Source organism: Schistocerca cancellata, chromosome 4, assembly GCF_023864275.1.
Source record: "Schistocerca cancellata isolate TAMUIC-IGC-003103 chromosome 4, iqSchCanc2.1, whole genome shotgun sequence".
NCBI classification, from domain to species: domain Eukaryota; kingdom Metazoa; phylum Arthropoda; class Insecta; order Orthoptera; family Acrididae; genus Schistocerca; species Schistocerca cancellata.
The window spans coordinates 27,743,941-27,750,018 of record NC_064629.1 but is presented as its reverse complement, the minus strand read 5'-3'; positions in this window follow the sequence as shown (position 1 = coordinate 27,750,018).

Here is a 6,078-nt window from a genome sequence, read left to right as displayed (position 1 = left end):
CTTAGCGTGGTACAGATAACACCGATCTTGGTATATAGAGATTTAGAATCTTCTGTAGTGTTAAGGAATCAAAGTTTGCATTGTGGGACTCCGGTCTGGGTGTGTGGGCGTGATGGAAACTTTCGAGCGTTGTTTGCCGTTGTGTTGTTGCGTTAGCGAAATATGGTGGAGGTGATGTTTCTACTGGCAACTAGATTCAAACACATGGATTGTACAGTCATTCAAAGACAACATGGAAATTGTACTGGGGGGTTGGGGTTCATTTTAATTTGCCCACTACTAACTGCGAAAATTGGACATGAGTTATCGACTCTAAGGCCAAACAGTCCAAAGAAATAATACTGAACAGATTGTCAGAAGTCTGTCCCGAAAACTATTGTGACAGCCCTCATGCGAAAGAAATGTGTTGGACCTCGTAGCTACACTCCTGGAAATGGAAAAAAGAACACATTGACACCGGTGTGTCAGACCCACCATACTTGCTCCGGACACTGCGAGAGGGCTGTACAAGCAATGATCACACGCACGGCACAGCGGACACACCAGGAACCGCGGTGTTGGCCGTCGAATGGCGCTAGCTGCGCAGCATTTGTGCACCGCCGCCGTCAGTGTCAGCCAGTTTGCCGTGGCATACGGAGTTCCATCGCAGTCTTTAACACTGGTAGCATGCCGCGACAGCGTGGACGTGAACCGTATGTGCAGTTGACGGACTTTGAGCGAGGGCGTATAGTGGGCATGCGGGAGGCCGGGTGGACGTACCGCCGAATTGCTCAACACGTGGGGCGTGAGGTCTCCACAGTACATCGATGTTGTCGCCAGTGGTCGGCGGAAGGTGCACGTGCCCGTCGACCTGGGACCGGATCGCAGCGACGCACGGATGCACGCCAAGACCGTAGGATCCTACGCAGTGCCGTAGGGGACCGCACCGCCACTTCCCAGCAAATTAGGGACACTGTTGCTCCTGGGGTATCGGCAAGGACCATTCGCAACCGTCTCCATGAAGCTGGGCTACGGTCCCGCACACCGTTAGGCCGTCTTCCGCTCACGCCCCAACATCGTGCAGCCCGCCTCCAGTGGTGTCGCGACAGGCATGAATGGAGGGGAGGGACGAATGGAGACGTGTCGTCTTCAGCGATGAGAGTCGCTTCTGCCTTGGTGCCAATGATGGTCGTATGCGTGTTTGGCGCCGTGCAGGTGAGCGCCACAATCAGGACTGCATACGACCGAGGCACACAGGGCCAACACCCGGCATCATGGTGTGGGGAGCGATCTCCTACACTGGCCGTACACCACTGGTGATCGTCGAGGGGACACTGAATAGTGCACGGTACATCCAAACCGTCATCGAACCCATCGTTCTACCATTCCTAGACCGGCAAGGGAACTTGCTGTTCCAACAGGACAATGCACGTCCGCATGTATCCCGTGCCACCCAACGTGCTCTAGAAGGTGTAAGTCAACTACCCTGGCCAGCAAGATCTCCGGATCTGTCCCCCATTGAGCATATTTGGGACTGGATGAAGCGTCGTCTCACGCGGTCTGCACGTCCAGCACGAACGCTGGTCCAACTGAGGCGTCAGGTGGAAATGGCATGGCAAGCCGTTCCACAGGACTACATCCAGCATCTCTACGATCGTCTCCATGGGAGAATAGCAGCCTGCATTGCTGCGAAAGGTGGATATACACTGTACTAGTGCCGACATTGTGCATGCTCTGTTGCCTGTGTCTATGTGCCTGTGGTTCTGTCAGTGTGATCATGTGATGTATCTGACCCCAGGAATGTGTCAATAAAGTTTCCCCTTCCTGGGACAATGAATTCACGGTGTTCTTATTTCAATTTCCAGGAGTGTATAAACAGTTTAGTAGGAGTCAGTACACAAGGTAAAATGCTCCAAATTTTAGATTGTATGTAGTGACGAAAACTTGAACTGAGCTGCTCAAACAATTAATTTCAGGTACGTTTGCTTCTAGTACAACCGCTAGTCGTGGAAACAAAAAAATCAGCGTCGTAAAATATTTAGCACATTGCTACTCAGTAACGATTTATGGAATAGTTTTATGTGACAACTCATCACTTAGAAAGGAAGTAGGTGTCGTGTATGCGTTGTACGATTATGGGTAACCGCCATTGGCAACTTCCTCTTTTCCTTTCCGGCAAAGGGGAGCGGGGCTGGTCGTGTAACGTTCCTGACATCCAGACTTTGCGCCAATGTCCTGGAATAAATTACAATCCTGTCTGCAATCTGTCAGGCAGAAAGAGCATGTGACACTGTTGATGGTGATCCTTGTATCGGAATGGGACGTCGGGACGGCGGCTCCCTTGGTTCTGGGTTTCACCGTCTCCCTACCACACAACGCAAGCATCACACCACACTACACACGCACCTATTACAGTTATCTATACCTATCAGATACACTTAACACACAAATCACACATTTCGCTAAGGAAAGGTACCAATGAGTGCATAGCAAATTGATAAACCTTTACAATTAGAGGGCAGAACTTCTTCAGTCATGCCACACGACTTCCTTTTTTCTTTTTTTTACTATGTGGGTGCAGTTAAAATACCTAACTCCTGGGCCGGCCGGTGTGGCCGTGCGGTTCTAGGCGCTTCAGTCTGGAACCGCGTGACCGCTACGGTCGCAGGTTCGATCCTGCCTCGGGCATGGATGTGTGTGATGTCCTTAGGTTAGTTAGGTTTAATTACTTCTAAGTTCTAGGCGACTGATGACCTCAGTAGTTAAGTCGCATAGTGCTCAGAGCCATTTGAACCATTTGCATCAAACTCCTGAAAGCAGTACCTACAAGATGGCTGCAGGTCAAGAGCACATTTATTCATCCTCCTCGCTTTTGTGCAATCACAACTTTCTTTCTAAGTGATGACTTACTGCATAAAATTATTCCATAAGGTATTACTGAGTGGCAGTATGCAAAATACACTCCTGGAAATGGAAAAAAGAACCGGTGTGTCAGACCCACCATACTTGCTCCGGACACTGCGAGAGGGCTGTACAAGCAATGATCACACGCACGGCACAGCGGACACACCAGGAACCGCGGTGTTGGCCGTCGAATGGCGCTAGCTGCGCAGCATTTGTGCACCGCCGCCGTCAGTGTCAGCCAGTTTGCCGTGGCATACGGAGCTCCATCGCAGTCTTTAACACTGGTAGCATGCCGCGACAGCGTGGACGTGAACCGTATGTGCAGATGACGGACTTTGAGCGAGGGCGTATAATGGGCATGCGGGAGGCCGGGTGGACGTACCGCCGAATTGCTCAACACGTGGGGCGTGAGGTTTCCACAGTACATCGATGTTGTCGCCAGTGGTCGGCGGAAGGTGCACGTGCCCGTCGACCTGGGACCGGACCGCAGCGACGCACGGATGCACGCCAAGACCGTAGGATCCTACGCAGTGCCGTAGGGGACCGCACCGCCACTTCCCAGCAAATTAGGGACACTGTTGCTCCTGGGGTATAGGCGAGGACCATTCGCAACCGTCTCCATGAAGCTGGGCTACGGTCCCGCACACCGTTAGGCCGTCTTCCGCTCACGCCCCAACATCGTGCAGCCCGCCTCCAGTGGTGTCGCGACAGGCGTGAATGGAGGGACGAATGGAGACGTGTCGTCTTCAGCGATGAGAGTCGCTTCTGCCTTGGTGCCAATGATGGTCGTATGCGTGTTTGGCGCCGTGCAGGTGAGTGCCACAATCAGGACTGCATACGACCGAGGCACACAGGGCCAACACCCGGCATCATGGTGTGGGGAGCGATCTCCTACACTGGCCGTACACCACTGGTGATCGTCGAGGGGACACTGAATAGTGCACGGTACATCCAAACCGTCATCGAACCCATCGTTCTACCATTCCTAGACCGGCAAGGGAACTTGCTGTTCCAACAGGACAATGCACGTCTGCATGTATCCCGTGCCACCCAACGTGCTCTAGAAGGTGTAAGTCAACTACCCTGGCCAGCAAGATCTCCGGATCTGTCCCCCATTGAGCATGTTTGGGACTGGATGAAGTGTCGTCTCACGCGGTCTGCACGTCCAGCACGAACGCTGGTCCAACTGAGGCACCAGGTGGAAATGGCATGGCAAGCCGTTCCACAGGACTACATCCAGCATCTCTACGATCGTCTCCATGGGAGAATAGCAGGCTGCATTGCTGCGAAAGGTGGATATACACTGTACTAGTGCCGACATTGTGCATGCTCTGTTGCCTGTGTCTATGTGCCTGTGGTTCTGTCAGTGTGATCATGTGATGTATCTGACCCCAGGAATGTGTCAATAAAGTTTCCCCTTCCTGGGACAATGAATTCACGGTGTTCTTATTTCAATTTTCAGGAGTGTATTTCAGGAGGTTAATTCTTTTGTTTACATGACTAGCAGTTAGACGAACAGCAAAAGTATCTAAACTTAATTGTTTGAGCACCTCAGTAACACGCTTCTTCCAGTTCAAGTTTTCATCAATGTGTACAGCCTAAAATTTTGTACATTCTGCCCTCTTTACTGACTCCTACTAAACTGTTTGTAGCTACGAGGTCTAAGACATTTTTTTCGCATGTGGGCTGTTACAACAGTTGTTCAAGACAATTTTCTGACAATGTGTTCAGTATTACTTCTCTGGACAGTTTGGCCTTGGTGCCTACAACTTATGCATGATTTTCGCTGTGAATAGTGAGTAAATTAAAGTCACCCCCACCCCCGGTGCTAACTTGGTACTACCTTTGAATGACTCTACAATCCATGCATTGAGGATGCTTGGTCTTGAAACGGTGCATGAAATTTCTAGTAGTACCTGGTGTCTCGGAGACTGTCAGTATGGAATACTAAAATGTTACGAAGTTGAGTGCTCTCTTTAACTGAGGCTATATAACCGAGTTTGTAACGTATCACTTCAACCAAATTTGTATCTTTATTGTTTTGCTCCCATCTCAACCATTCCGTTTAGGACATAGTAACAAATCCCACTGAGCAATATTTCTCCAGAGCCTCTATCCACACAGTCATCGAAGCATAACTCGGTCTTACCCTCAATACTTGCTACAACGAACTTCTACTCAAAATTTATGAGCATTTGTAACTGGTTTACGAAATGCAGTTCTAAAACTGTATCAATAGTGAGAGATGGAACAAGCAGGAAATTTGCCCTCATCACCTGTGAGTGGCAGAAAAAAATCAATTCTAGCCTGCCTTTACACTTTTACTGTCTTTGTCATCACTGCATCTCTAACGTTTGTCGTTTGCATTGGTGACTCAGGCCATGCTTTATCCCAGAAGCAAGTCTCAAAAACGCTATTATTCGTCATCACCGAGGCCACGCCTCCTTTGTCGAGGATACAATGTATTTTCTTATTAACAACCATAATCAATCACAGCGTCATCTTCCTCTTCCAGCAGCACCTCCCTTATCTGCTCAAAGCTTATAAATAATGGCACAATTCCTTTTTGCTATTTAGTTTGTTACCTGGCCTACGTACCTCTTGTCAATCCCTCGAGTTATTAACTTTGCCCAGACTCGGGACATTATTTTGCAAATCTGCAGTCTGCACCTCTGCGATTTCTATGGTGGATCACAGCTTGGAACTCCTTCATTCCAACCAAATTCATACCAGCGATTGTAATGATTTCTTGGGCATCAGTGGTCTCCGCTTGATCTATCAGTGAACTGATGTAACTGGTATTGAGGTTGCCACCCAATTAATGATTTAATGGTACATTATTCCTCACACTGGTATTTATACCTCAGAATTGGGGTCATAGCCCAACTCCTAAAAGATACTGAAAGGCACCTTCATTATTCATGTTTCTCCAACTGATGACAAATTCTCACTGTAGTTTGTGTTACACATATTCTCACTAATTTCACTGCGTCATACAGTGCATCAAGATATTGGTTTCGTTTGAATTTTTCTTTAAAGAACAGAACTGAATTTTTTTAACATGAGTTATTATAAGCCTCCCTCATCAATATACTCACTCTTAGTTGGTCCTGAGTGCTCCTGGACCAGAACTCAGCTGGAAATGCCCATTTGATTTCTAGATGTTTTGCAATCGGGAATTAGTAATCACATACA